General features: G+C 40.2%; 1 protein-coding gene and 1 long non-coding RNA gene across 4 annotated transcripts in view; both read left to right on the forward strand.

The window, feature by feature from the left end:
* The window catches only part of mpp3a (MAGUK p55 scaffold protein 3a), a 37,591-nt gene that overhangs the window by 3,987 nt on the left and 17,975 nt on the right, over positions 1-15,629 (forward strand). The gene's annotated exons all lie outside the window — the stretch shown is intronic.
* On the forward strand, positions 455-9,938 carry LOC148158098 (uncharacterized). The gene is made up of 2 exons (XR_015763911.1): positions 455-8,924; positions 9,199-9,938. It is a non-coding gene; the product is annotated as an uncharacterized LOC148158098 (long non-coding RNA).

Below are 15,629 nucleotides of genomic sequence, written 5' to 3' on the forward strand. Positions count from 1 at the left end.
AACTTAGGGTAACATTTGCATAAAGGACCTGTTTGTTAAAAACTAATTACAGCATTTTATATTACTTTTTCTCAAAAATTGATGTTTTTCTACAACCTTGCAAAGTAAACGAATCATTTTAATATAATTTCAAAGTAAGTTAGAAAGTAGGAAACTCTACTAAAAGGCTTTGTAACCATGCAGAAAGATTTTACTGGAGATTTTTTTTCTTTGTTGCTGCTCCTGTTCCTATAAGGAGATACTCTGTGTCCTCCTTCCTCCTGGGTTATTAAGCATCTGCAAATAGCTCAGAATAATGGCTCTCTGTCTCTGGCATAAACTCTATTATCTGATGGCAGCTCTGTCCATTTGGCCCCTCCAGAGATGGCTGAACATGCAGAGACCCAGTTTATGGCCTATTTGTTGGGTCAGCAGGCAGCTTGGACCTCCAGCTCCACCCATTGAAGTCAGTGTAACCCAGGTTAAAATAGCCTCTTCATAAAAATAATAGTAAATTAGATAAATAGGAAAGAAATAAATAGGAAAATAAATAGGGAATTAATCGATCTTAAAATTGTTATTCTCTTATTCTGAAGGGTCGCATTTATGTGTAACCCACGTGACTAGTTTCAGCCAATCGGGTTGCTACGTTCTCTGACGTGAGAGAAAGCAAGCAGAGAGCGTAAAGCAAGCAGAGAGCGCAGAAGCAAACGGGATTGTGCTGAAAAGAAAAGACAGATAAGAGAAATTGACCACTCGTAGCTGATTTGCTGTCTAAGACGAGTTTGTTTTTTATTTCTGGAGAAGGAGCTTTTCGCATATTTTTTTCTCTCACCCTGACTGCGTTCGGGATCATTTTTTGTGTTGTGGAACTGGACTTGGTGAGTTGAAAGTGTATTTTGTTTCTTTTGTTTTCTTTTTTTTTAAGATAATGTATTTGTTAAACATTTATTTAACTTAAATGGAAAGCTGAAGCAGAGGCTGATCAGCGGAGGCGTTGGCTGTTGCTCTTGGTGCTAACAGCAAGCCAACTGAAAGTCAACAGGAGTAACAGCTGATCCGCTGAAGCTAACAGCTGCTCTTGTCAACAGAAATTCAACGGCTTATCAGCAGAGGAGCTAACTGTTGCTAACTGTCGCTCTTTGTTGGCAACAGGCTTTTTTTTTTGTTGTTGTTTTGTTTTGTTTTCGTTCGGCTGGGATTTGGACTAAGGAGTCTCGGATCATCGCTGAATTGGATCTTCCTAAAGAGTCTCGGATCATCACTGAATCGGATCTTCCTAAAGAGTCTCGGATCATCGCTGAATTGGATCTTCCTAAGGAGAACGAGATGGCGAGCCAACCCTGGAGCTAAAGACCATCTAGTAGGAGCTACGCCTTCTGCTGGACATTGCCAACCCTGCAACTTGGTATGACCTGCCCATGTTGTCATGCGTATTAGCAGTGGGTCACTGAAACAGAATTAACTGTTGGATCATCGGAAGAAACAAGACATCAATCTGAAGCACAGTTGATCTGTCCTTTCTGAATTGTTCTGCTGTGTTGTCGTTTTGCTGTTATTGTTTTTTTTTTTTTCTCTTTTAACTCCTTAAGGGAAACACCAAAGAATTAAAAACAGATTAAACAGATTAAAACAAACTGTAAATTAAAATAGATAAATAGTATTAACTAGAACTTAAATAGAACTAAATAGTATTAACTAGAACCTAAATAGAACTATAACCTAGGTAAAATAAATAGTATCCTTAATTTAGATTTATAAAATACTCTGAAAGGAACTGGAAACTATTTTTCTTTTTTTGAATTTGTGTCATTGTGTGTTAATTGTGTAACATTGTTGTTGTTTATTCTTTTATTGTTCTTTAAACTAATAATAAGCCGGCTGTTTTAACTTAACTTTCTTTGGTCTGTGGTCATTAATTCAAACTACACTTCTCACTACTCCTGTAGCCGAACCTAGCTCTGGTCTTATTACAAATTTATTAACTGTAAACACATAGCGAGTGTTACAGAAAGTGGCGAGCCAGCCAAGGAGTAGGAAATAGAAGCATAAAATTTATTTCTGACCCTGATCAAAAGCAATAATAATTATAATTAAAAAAAGCCAAGTTCAGCAAGAATAGAAAATATGGAAATAGTCAACAGAGAAAACGTTAAGGTCCCAAACTCTGTCATTGTCAGCGGTATTGCCGATACGGAGGCTGACGAGGATGTCTTAGATTTCCTGAACAGGTATGGGAAGATAAGGAGAATCCTAAAATTAGATGACTCACAGTCCTCTTACCACCAAAATGCAATTGTGGAATATGAGAGTGGAACTGCCTTGACAGCACTTGAACCCCTACTCCCTTACATGTTTGAGAGCTCAACCAAAGTCTCTCATCAAATCAGAGCCCTGTCCAGTGAGTACGTGTCTGACGTCACAGACAGAGCCACCCACCGTTTTTTCTGTGAGTTGCAAGAAATTGCTAAATTAGGTGGAAAATCTTTTGAAGCTGTCCTGCATGAGCATCTGTCCAAATGCTCTCAATCAATCACAGGCAGCTCTGAGACACCTGAAACTGAGAGTTTTACTCTCGAAACACAAAGTGACTTAATGAACCCAGTTGCCAGACCAAACCAAGAAAATTACCAACCTTTTCAAAGTAAAAATGTAGAGCAGTCTAAAACTACTCTAAGCAGCTCTGACTCTGACTCAGTTAATCAACCTCGACTCAATCTAGCCTCCAACTTATCACAGAACCTTGTCACTCACCCTGAGGTGCAAAAAGTAATTGTAGAGCATATAGTACGAAGTGAAGCCCCATTCTCACAGGTGAGTGCCTCTTTTCGTCTGAGGCAGTTTTCAGGCAAATTACCTTGTCCTAGTCACGAGGCTGATTTTGATACATGGCGCAACAGTGTTGAGCTCCTACTTAAGGATCCAGATGTATCTGTCTTGCAATGCTCAAGAAAGATTTTAGACAGTCTGATGCCACCTGCATCCAATGTAGTAAAACCCTTGGGCCCTACAGCATTACCATCAGCTTATCTTGAACTGTTAAATTCAGCTTTTGGCACAGTAGAAGATGGTGATGAGCTTTTTGCCAAATTTCTTAACACCTTCCAAGACCCTGGTGAAAAAGCATCACATTACCTTCATCGCTTGCAGACAGTCCTCTCTAAAGCTTTGAGCAGAGGCGGAGCAGTCCCCACTGAAGCAGACCGACACCTTCTGCGTCAGTTCTGCCGTGGATGTTGGGACAATGCCTTACTAGCAGAGCTCCAGCTTGAAAGAAAAAGAAATGACCCCCCTTCATTCACTGAGCTGCTGTTGCAGTTGAGAATTGAAGAAGACAAACATAGTGCAAAAGAGAGTAGAATGAAAAAACACTTTGCGGCTACTAGACCAAAAGTAGCCTCCCACACTATTACTGCAACTTCTGACCTTTTTGAACCCACAGTGCAAGACAATCTCACTGAGATGCAAACCCAGATAACCCAGATGCAGAGTCAGCTGACAAGATTGAAACCCCAAAAGGTAGTTCAACCTGTGGTTCCCCAAAGTGATCTGATCGCAGAACTAAAAGCACAAATTACTGAGCTGCAAAGTCATTTGACTAAACTAAAAACACCAAATTCCATTAAGAAAAATGCTAGTGCACCTAAAGCTAAGACACAAACTAAGCCTAGAACACCTGAACAAACCACGACAGTCCAAACTGTAAAGAGTAGACCGAAGCCTTGGTATTGCTTTCGATGTGGCGAAGATGGCCATATTGTTTCAGCTTGCTCCAATGAATCAAATCCGTCCCTTGTAGCTGATAAGAGGAAGCAGTTAAAAGCAAAGCAGTTACTTTGGGACGAACAGAACAAACAAACACAGTCTTTAAACTAGAGGAGGCTCTCATTGCGGGACAAATGAGTGCTGTTAGCGAAACCAGTCCCACTAAGCATTCAAGAAAAAACAGAAAACGGTTCCATCACAACAAATCAGCCAAAGTGAAGTTACCCAAAGGCCTAGTTGGAGCCAAATACACTGCTGAGGTGCTAATTAATGGACAGGCTTGTAATTGCCTTCTTGACACCGGCTCACAAGTGACAACCGTATCACAGTCGTTTTATGACAGCTATCTCTCACATTTAGAGATCCATTCCATACACGACCTTCTTGAAGTTGAAGCCGCAAATGGTCAGAATATTCCATATTCAGGCTATATTTGTATTGATATCACATTTCCAAAAAACAGTTTTGGACATGAATTTATCGTGTCTTCTCTTGCGTTGGTTGTTCCCAACACGCGCTCCAATGTCCAATCTTCTCTCTTGATTGGTACTAATACTCTTGATCTTCTCTTTGAAAGTTTTTCTCTCACTAACACAGATTCCAGTACCCTTCCTTATAATTACAGAGTGGTGCTGAGCGTGTTACAAAAGAGACACAGGCAGAAAGAGACCAGCAATCTTGGTCTTGTCAGACTGTCAGGAAATGAGCCTGAAATCATTTCTGCAGGCCAAAGTAAAGTCTTGGAGGGGTCAGTTCATGTGAATGTTGACACTCCAGATAAGTGGATTGTAGTTGAGTCCCCCAATACATCTTCCTTACCAGGTGGTGTTTTGGTCACTAACTGTTTACTAACCCTTCCTGAGAACCGATCGCAAAAACTTCCTGTGGTCCTGCGAAATGAAAGTAAACATGACATAGCAATTCCTAGAAACAGCGTCATTGCTGAAATTCATGCTATGCAGGAGATTTTGTCCCATTTTCATATCTCTGATGACTCAAACCAAATTTCTAGTCCACAGCCTGCTGAGCTTAATTTAAACTTTGCAGATTCCCCAGTCCCTGCTGAATGGAAAGAGCGAATTATGCAGAAGTTGAATGCTATGCCAGAGGTTTTTGCGCAGCATGATACTGATTTTGGATGTACTAATAAAGTAAAGCACCAGATCAAACTGAGCGATCAGACCTCTTTTAAACACAGGCCTCGCCCAATACGACCGCAAGACGTCGATGCTGTACGACGTCATTTGCAGGAACTGTTAGAGGCAGGGGTAATCCGTGAATCTGAGTCAGCTTTTTCCTCACCCATTGTGGTAGTAAGGAAGAAAAATGGAGATGTACGACTTTGCGTCGATTATCGAAAGCTAAACCAGAACACAATCAAAGATGCTTATGCACTTCCTAACCTGGAAGAAACTTTTTCAGCCCTTAGTGGGTCGAAATGGTTTTCGGTCCTGGACCTCAAAAGTGGTTATTACCAGGTGGAAGTTGAGGAGGCAGATAAGCACAAGACAGCTTTTGTGTGCCCACTGGGATTTTTCGAGTTCAACCGTATGCCGCAGGGTGTAACTAATGCTCCCAGCACGTTTCAACGGCTGATGGAGAGGTGTATGGGCGATATAAACCTTAAGGAAGTCTTGGTCTTTTTGGACGACCTTATAGTTTTTTCAGAAACCCTTGAACAACATGAAACACGTCTTCTCAATGTGCTCAATCGTCTCCAAGAATATGGTCTAAAACTATCACTTGAGAAGTGTAAGTTTTTCCAGACATCTGTGAGGTATTTGGGGCACATAGTCTCTCAGCGCGGTGTTGAAACAGACCCTGAAAAGGTTGCTGCTTTAACAACTTGGCCAAGTCCTACAAACCTAAAAGAACTCCGTTCCTTCCTAGGTTTTGCAGGGTATTATAGACGGTTTATTAAAGATTTCTCTAAAATCGTTAAACCCCTTACTAACTTAACTGCAGGATATCCCCCTCTGCGGAAGAAAAGTAGCTTTCGGCTAAACCGTGACCAGTATTTTCAGCCAAAATCTCCTTTTGGGGAGAGATGGACAGAGAGCTGTCAACGAGCATTTGAAACAATAATACACAAACTAACTACTGCTCCGGTGTTGGGCTTTGCCGATCCCAAGTTGCAGTATGTGTTACATACAGATGCCAGTACGACTGGACTAGGGGCAGCTCTGTATCAGGAGCAAGAGGGAGAGATGCGTGTTATTGCATATGCGAGCAGAGGCTTATCAAGAAGCGAAAGCCGGTACCCTGCTCACAAACTTGAATTTCTTGCCCTCAAGTGGGCGGTAACAGAAAAGTTTTGTGACTACTTGTATGGCAATCCTTTCACAGTGATAACTGACAGCAATCCTCTAACTTATATTTTAACCACCGCTAAGTTAGATGCAACAAGTTATCGCTGGTTATCTGCTTTATCGTCATTTGAGTTTCAGCTCCGGTATAGAGCTGGAAAACAGAATACGGATGCAGATGGTTTGTCTCGCCGTCCACATCCTGAACCAGTAAATGATCTTGTCTCCCTCAAGGAACAGGAGCGAATCCGCCAATTTGTACAACATCACTTACCTGGCACAGATCCTTTCACTCATATTCCTTCTCATGCTGTAAATGCAATCTGTGAAAAACATCTAGTATTTCAGTCTTTTGATGCAGATCTTTATGATCTTACCTGTCCCCTTGTAACATCTCTGTCTATGACTGCTAACGCGGTCCCTGACAGTTTTGATCAGTGCAGCGTCTTTCCTGTCATCCCAAGCATGTCAGAAGAAGAATTGAGTCAAAGTCAAAGAAGCGATCCTGCTATCAATGAAATCATACATCAGCTGGAAACAGGTGAAACACCATCTCCTGTGGTGCGAAAAGAAATTCCACAACTTTCCATCTTTCTGCGTGAGCTGAACAAACTTGAGCTGCAGAATGGGATTTTGTACAGAAAAAGGCAAGTAGGTGAAGAAATCCAGTATCAACTTATTCTCCCTGAAAGCCTCAGATCTATTGTGTTGAAAAGCCTCCATGATGACATGGGTCATCTTGGCTTTGACCGAACCCTTGATTTGATCCGAACCAGATTTTTCTGGCCAAAAATGGCCTCAGATATTGATCAAAAAATCAAAACCTGTAGCCGGTGTGTTTGCAGAAAGACCCTGCCAGAGAAGGCAGCGCCTCTAGTAAACATTCAAGTAACCAGACCTCTCGAGTTACTGTGCATTGACTTTTTGACAATCGAACCAGATCGCAGCAATACTAAAGATGTCCTTGTTATCACTGATTTCTTTACAAAGTATGCTGTAGCAATTCCTACACCGAATCAAAAGGCTCGTACTGTAGCCAAAGCCCTGTGGGAAAACTTTATCATCCACTATGGCTTCCCAGAAAAATTGCACAGCGATCAAGGTGCAGACTTTGAATCAAAAACTATTAAAGAGCTATGTAACCTAGCCGGAATACAGAAAGTCAGAACATCACCCTACCACCCCAGGGGAAACCCAGTAGAGAGGTTTAATAGAACCTTATTAAATATGCTAGGTACACTCAGCGATGAGAACAAAAAACATTGGCGTGACTTTGTGAAGCCCCTTGTACATGCGTACAACTGTACCAAACATGAAAGTACTGGGTTTACACCATACGAGTTAATGTTTGGTAGGCAGCCTAGATTACCCATAGACCTTGCTTTTAATGTTACTTTGAGTCATCGCCAGCAACAATCCCACTCGCAGTATGTCCAAGCTCTAAAATCTCACCTTCAAGAGAGTTACCAACTGGCTAGTAAAAATGCTGCTAAAGTGGCTGAACGGAACAAAATCAGATATGACCGACATGTAACCGAATCTGTCTTGAATGTTGGTGATCGTGTGTTGGTAAGGAATGTTAGGATTAGGGGTAAACACAAGTTATCAGACAGGTGGGAATCCGTTGTCCATGTAGTGGTAAATCAAAAGGACAACTTACCTGTATATACAGTTAAACCTGAGAACCAGGATGGTCCGATCAGAACTCTCCACAGAGACCTTTTGTTACCTTGCGGGTTCTTGCCAGCTGTCCCTGAAAATCCTGCTGTGGTCTGGGAGAAACCCAGCCGCCCAAACACACGCCAATACCACACCACTGATCATGATGAACCTGAAATTGAGTGCAACTCAGAGGAGGAAGACAACTATCCTTTGTATAACACTCCCGGCCCTCTGCAAGAAATTTCTAGAGTGGTTGAGGAATACAAGGTTGTCTTTCCTTCTAAAACTTATCTGAAACCTGTTGTTGAGCAGCCTAAATCAGACCATACTCATGTCCCAGAACATAATACATTACCTGATGATGTTCCAGCGGACAACAATATAAAGAAAATGGACAACTTACCTGAAATGGACAACTCGGTGGAAACACTGAGTGTATCTGAACCTAAAATAGTCAGGTTACCGGAAACTCACCTTGATGAGATGGACAATGCTTCAGACCTTAGTCAAGCTAATGCTGTGGAAATGACTCAGACTGAAGTGAATGAGATTGAACCTATGACCAATGAGGACAAAGGACATGACCCTGAGACAGAGCAAGCTGCTAAAAGACCTTCTCGACAGAGAACAAAACCAAAATTCTTAACCTACCCGAAATTAGGGAACCCTCTTGTCAGTGTAGTTCAATCCCTGTTCCAAAGTTTAAGTGAAGCTGTCACAAGTTCTATTGAAATCCCTGAGATCCAGTTAGTTTAACTTGGATAGTATGCAAAGGGACTTGCATAGATTTAAGTGGGGAGGGTGTAACCCAGGTTAAAATAGCCTCTTCATAAAAATAATAGTAAATTAGATAAATAGGAAAGAAATAAATAGGAAAATAAATAGGGAATTAATCGATCTTAAAATTGTTATTCTCTTATTCTGAAGGGTCGCATTTATGTGTAACCCACGTGACTAGTTTCAGCCAATCGGGTTGCTACGTTCTCTGACGTGAGAGAAAGCAAGCAGAGAGCGTAAAGCAAGCAGAGAGCGCAGAAGCAAACGGGATTGTGCTGAAAAGAAAAGACAGATAAGAGAAATTGACCACTCGTAGCTGATTTGCTGTCTAAGACGAGTTTGTTTTTTATTTCTGGAGAAGGAGCTTTTCGCATATTTTTTTCTCTCACCCTGACTGCGTTCGGGATCATTTTTTGTGTTGTGGAACTGGACTTGGTGAGTTGAAAGTGTATTTTGTTTCTTTTGTTTTCTTTTTTTTTAAGATAATGTATTTGTTAAACATTTATTTAACTTAAATGGAAAGCTGAAGCAGAGGCTGATCAGCGGAGGCGTTGGCTGTTGCTCTTGGTGCTAACAGCAAGCCAACTGAAAGTCAACAGGAGTAACAGCTGATCCGCTGAAGCTAACAGCTGCTCTTGTCAACAGAAATTCAACGGCTTATCAGCAGAGGAGCTAACTGTTGCTAACTGTCGCTCTTTGTTGGCAACAGGCTTTTTTTTTTGTTGTTGTTTTGTTTTGTTTTCGTTCGGCTGGGATTTGGACTAAGGAGTCTCGGATCATCGCTGAATTGGATCTTCCTAAAGAGTCTCGGATCATCACTGAATCGGATCTTCCTAAAGAGTCTCGGATCATCGCTGAATTGGATCTTCCTAAGGAGAACGAGATGGCGAGCCAACCCTGGAGCTAAAGACCATCTAGTAGGAGCTACGCCTTCTGCTGGACATTGCCAACCCTGCAACTTGGTATGACCTGCCCATGTTGTCATGCGTATTAGCAGTGGGTCACTGAAACAGAATTAACTGTTGGATCATCGGAAGAAACAAGACATCAATCTGAAGCACAGTTGATCTGTCCTTTCTGAATTGTTCTGCTGTGTTGTCGTTTTGCTGTTATTGTTTTTTTTTTTTTCTCTTTTAACTCCTTAAGGGAAACACCAAAGAATTAAAAACAGATTAAACAGATTAAAACAAACTGTAAATTAAAATAGATAAATAGTATTAACTAGAACTTAAATAGAACTAAATAGTATTAACTAGAACCTAAATAGAACTATAACCTAGGTAAAATAAATAGTATCCTTAATTTAGATTTATAAAATACTCTGAAAGGAACTGGAAACTATTTTTCTTTTTTTGAATTTGTGTCATTGTGTGTTAATTGTGTAACATTGTTGTTGTTTATTCTTTTATTGTTCTTTAAACTAATAATAAGCCGGCTGTTTTAACTTAACTTTCTTTGGTCTGTGGTCATTAATTCAAACTACACTTCTCACTACTCCTGTAGCCGAACCTAGCTCTGGTCTTATTACAAATTTATTAACTGTAAACACATAGCGAGTGTTACATCAGCAGCATCAGTCTGATCTTTTTCCTTCTCCCCCAGAGAAATTGAGCAGATGTCGCTGAATCAATTTGGTTAAGACCCATAATGACCTCTAAATCACTCCAGTGTTTGTGGTGTGTAAGAGTTTTCCCCCTCTTCGCTGCACTGCAGTCATAGCTGCAACAGTTCAGAGCAGTTTATTTTTGATTCTGTCCTCATTTTAATGCAGCCAGTACATAACAATCAGCATCGTTTGTAGATTAGAAAACAAAAACTCTGAACTTTACAGATAAACCAAAGTGCCTTATGAATAAGAAAATGAGTTATACTGCAGTGTTTTTGGTTGGTCTCCTACCAAACTGTAAGTTTTGATAATAACATTAGGCCAGTTAAAGGTGTTAATTATCTCTTTATAAAATCAGAGTCCGTCCTTTTAAGGAGTTGAGTATTTTCCACCTTAACTTATTCTCTCTGAGAATACGATCCATCTCAGGAGACGTAATCCTGTTGTAATCAGTATCGATCTTTTTCATGAGATTGTAATCTGTTCTCTGCGAATGGAGCTTCTCAGATAGAGCATCTATAATCTGTTTTTTAAAGGCAGAGCCTACATTTCTTTCCTCCTGCTTTCAGGAAAGTGGTCTGAGTTTGCACTCTTCTGAAAATGTTAGCAGTTTTTAATTTGAGGGTCATGACTGGGGCTGTTTTGAAACATGTAATCAGCAACTGAATGAAAGAAATTCAAGGATTCACAGATAAATATTTGAACAAATATTACACATTTTTAAAAAGCTTTCTGAATTTCTAATTGAGTAAAATAATCATTTGTATTTTGGACTAAGATGTACTGACAGGCAAAAACCTTTAGAGGTTTTATAACCCACAGTGACATAAGTTTTATTACTTCGCTTAAGCTGCAAATTTTTGCAGATGTTCAGAAGGCGCGGACACCTCAGCTGTTCTCTTGAACTGTATGAAATGAAATGTACGTTTGCAGGATGTTTGCGTGTTTCTGTTCACCTCTTCAAGCCTTGAGGTTAGAAGCAGCCTGATCTTGAAAAGAAAGGGTCACAAAAACAGCCTGGATCCACATGCGATTACCATGCGGATGACGGAGGGTGTGTGGAAGGGAGGGTCGTGACATCATTAAGATGCCGTGTTTTGCTGAGAGAGCTACATGCAGCCAGACAAAGAGGGAGCAGACGCTCTGTAGGTGGATGTGGGCCGACGCAGCCCAAGCCTCAGTTCTGCCAAGAGCAGCCAATCAGATCAATTCAAAGTGAAGTCAGCTAAGTAAAGGGCTGAAAGGATGAAAACAAAGCTTTGTCTTCCACAAACTCAGATCTGACTTGTTTATACGAAACGGAAGGAATCATTAAATACAATGTATTATAGTGTATATTTGATTTCTAGCTTTCACACTTGTAATTCCAACTTTATGCAGACTTTTAAAAATATAAACTTATTGGTAAAATAAAATGCAAGCATGTTTTTTTTGTTTGTTTTTATGATAGTAAATGTTTGGGAAACAGGATTTGCTGCTGAATTGGTGGCACTTATGAAAAGCTTGAGAACTATTTGGTCTATAGTAAATCTATGTAAATCTTGCACTTGGTCATTTTGAGTAATGATGACATGGCAAATATGGAAGCATTTTATTTTCCCACAGTAAACAACTTTCAGCAGGTTGTCCGGCAACTTGGACTTAAAAGCTCTGTGTTTGGAGCTATTCTATGCAAGGAGATTTTTGTTGTAATGCATCTTTATGCTGATGACACTGTACTTTATTGGCGTGTTGTTCCCTTAGTACTTGATCATCCCCAGTCTGGCTTGAATATTCAGTTGCTTTTGTTAAGTGAAGCTTAACAAGTAGAACAAAAAGACAATAGCTGACATTTTACTACAAAATTATCTAAAAAGTGAATTTGGGATTCTGGTATTTAACAAATAAAAATAATTTGGCAATCCAAACTGACCAAAAACAGGAAGGGGTTGATCTCATTGAATTTCAAAGGGTGAGGAAAAGGCTGCAGTGTATGTTAATATTTGGTTTCAATTGAACAATAAAGTGCCAAAAACCCCAATTCCACGATCACCTTTTTCTTCTTTTTGCAACAAAATGGCTTCTTTTTTCTCTGCACATAATTTTCAGCTTGTAATAGAAAAACCATCACATTCAGCTACTGTTTGGTACATTTTTATTACCAGTTTTAATTTACTAAGAGGGTATTTGTTTGATTTTGTGGTTGAAATGCTATCTTTCTGAGATCGAGACATCAATGTGGCATTTATCTATTTTTAGCATTAATATGAAGGATAATCTTCAGGACTTCTGATGCGCTATTTGGCCTTTTCCTCTGCTTTCGTGAACAGAGAGCATCAGACATGAAAAGGGAGGAGAGGTGGGAGGGGCTGAGAGGCAAAGAGGAGAGAGAAAAGGGGAAGGAGGGAGCAGCCACTCAGCAGCAGGTTAGTGAAAGCAGCAGCCACAGGAGGAGGAGGAGGAGGAAGAAGTAAGCAGGAGGAGAAACTGGAACGAGAGAAACTGTGAGGCTGCAGTCAGGAGCGACACAAAAACACAGGCAGGGAGGTGGAGATCCGGAGAGAAGAGAAGGTAAGAAGGCTGCGTGCATTTTCAGTCAGCATTTGCTTGTTTTCAGTGTGAACACCAGGCATCAGCTGTCCGAAGAGGCTGGGTGGATCTTCTATTCAGTGAGCGTTCCCCCCCTTTCTGTCTCCGTCTGCCAGCTGACGGCACACTGTGTGTGGAGAGAGCAGAGTGCTGTAGCACTGCAGAGAGATGGAGAAGAGGTGGCGAGGGAGGGCAGCATTACACTCTACAGATAAGAGGAAGTAGAAACAGATCTGTGAGGAAAACCAGTGGAAAGAGGAAGGAAAAAACTGCCTCTGCTTTTCTGTGTGGAAACGATGGGTTGCGAGGAGGGAGTGTAACCCCTTCAGCAGCTGTCAGCATCAGTAGTTTCCGTCCATGTTGGAGATGATATAAGTTTGGGTCTGGCCACACCCTCTGCGAGATGAGATTAGGCGATGGGAGGCTTTCGTGGCTGCAGATGAGTGAGGAAATGTGTGTATGTGTGTAAAAGGCATGTTGGATGGTGGCCAGACATGCTTAGCGCTGCCTCCCGTTCCTGTCAGGGCAGTGGATTAGCTGCATGTGAGCGGCGAAGAGAACAGCCAAGACGCTCAATCACGAGCAGACTGAGACGTTGTCACTATCAGATCTGTCCATGTGTGGACACTCATCACCCACTTTCCTTTTGTTCTTGTTTACAGCCGTTGTTTGGCGGCTGAAACTGAGATGCTGAGTATATTATCAAATTGTGTTGTTTATATCCTCAGTATAACAGCATGACTGAGCATTTGTTGTTTCTCTGTCCTCGTGCTGAGGAGTTTTCGCAGAATACCAGACTGTGCACTGCCAGTAAGAATACATTTTAAGAGGATGCCTGTAATAATTCCTGAACATATGCACCAGCAGCATAGCAGACACTCCAGATGGCACAGTTTGTGTTACTAGCATATTTAGATATACACAGAGAGGGGCATATTAGCAGCACATAACAACAACAACAAGCTGCATCACAGGCTGGTGATTGACTCCAGCAAACAGAAATACATGAACGGTCAGCCCCGTCCTGTACTGGCTTCAACATCCCCCACCCTGAAATTACTGATGTTAGTGCGAGGCCATCTGCTGTGATTTAACCCCATTCTGCACAAGTTACTTTCCTCCAGCCTCAAACTGATTTTATATACAACAGAAGCATGTTTATTGGTTAAATCAGGAAGGAATTATGTAAATGTTTTGCTTGGAAAAAATAGGTGTCAAGTTTAAAAACGACCTACTTTTGTACTTTTTCTAGCTTTCTTTGTTTAATCAACATGATAATTCGTAGTTATGTCCTTCCTGTTTGATTCCTATAAGCAGTGGTGGGCACTGCTAACTGAAAAGTTAGCTGTGCTAACTCTAGAGCACATTAGTTCTGCTAACGCTAAGCATGAACACAGCACTTAACACAGAAGCTAATGCTAACGCGCTAACTTCAATTCAAATTATAACTGTCCTTGATAAACGACAATCCTCAAGCACCAATTTAATTTCAAATTACAATTTATATGTTCTATAAGTTCCCCTAGATATTGTATTTGTTTGTCTTGCTCTTTTTGTCCATGTTTTATCTGCTTATTGTTTGAAAAACTGTCTAACTACTTGAAGAATTCAGTTCAACGGAGATGTTGAATTTTGTTAAACTATTAGTCAGAATTTATCTGGGAAAATTAATTTAGGAGAAGCTAAGTGTGCTAACCATTTTTGAAGTTAGAAAAAACGATAACGTATTAGATGAAAAATTAGCCCAGCTATTAGCGCATCAGTGGATCAGTGTACCCACCACCAAACAATGATGTGAAGTATTTGTACCACTTAAATCCAGATTTCTGTTGTTTTCCTTGTTTTTTTTTATCTCACTTAAATGTTTTGTACCAAACAAATGTTCACATCATAAAGTAGAGAAGGGCATTTTTAAATTATTTTCTTTCAACCTGTCCCCATCTTGAAAACAATTAACTGCCTTCTTGAAACATAATTAATTAAAATTTGTAAATAATCAAATTTTGACTTTCTTAGTCACACATAGAGACCTGATTAGTGTATAACTGAGAAATCACTTTACATAGTAGCGTGCACAGAACATAAACTAGTTCTGCCTGAAAGTGTCTTGGTGTAAAATGGAGAGCTAATGTAGCCAGAGACATGATTCATCTGAATTTTAGCTAAATTTTTCAGAGAAAACCTGACGTTTGATAAAGGCTGTTATCTAATCATTGGACTTCTGAGCTTTCTCATGTTAGCATGAGCTGCAGATAAGCCTTTAACTAGATTAGAGGCAGAAACATCATTTTTGATGGGAACAAAATCCAGAAAGCATCATCTTTCAGTTTATTTCTGGATCAGTGACGTCTGTTGCTTTGATGTTGGTAATCATTCTGATGTGACGGAGCGTGGAAAGCCTCCTTTAGAGAGAGAAACCTAGCCTGAATCCTGTACGACTTCAAAGATTCGCAACAGCCGAGGTGAGAGAACGTTGTTCAAGTCAGTAAGCATACATTTTAAAATATATATTGTGGGATAAACAGGGCAAGTTATATACTGCTTTGGTTAGAGATTCGTATCCATGGATACGAACATCAATATTGGACTATTCATGTATTTGAGCATCATAAAATGCAAAAAGGATTTAAATTTGATATTTCTCTAATTAATGCATGTTCAGTTATATATATGGGCTCAACTGCACGTCTTTTTGTTGCCATGAACAACCTTCTGACGTTTAAATGACTGGATATTTGACTGCCGTTTAGACATAGACCCTGCTTTCAAGCACATTTTTCAGTAGGGGTTTTATTTTGATTTTCTTACGTGAGATCAACATAAAAGTTGTTTTGCATAGCAACCAAATTACTCACATTTTGCTGATGGCATCTGTTAAATAAAACTTCACACATGAAATTAAAGTAACTGATTTCCGATTTAATATTTTTTACTAATAGACACAAGGCATTTATGGAAACAAAGTG

Source organism: Poecilia mexicana, unplaced genomic scaffold (genome assembly GCF_051168715.1).
Source record: "Poecilia mexicana isolate PSO_F unplaced genomic scaffold, ASM5116871v1 scaffold_8, whole genome shotgun sequence".
NCBI lineage: Eukaryota > Metazoa > Chordata > Actinopteri > Cyprinodontiformes > Poeciliidae > Poecilia > Poecilia mexicana.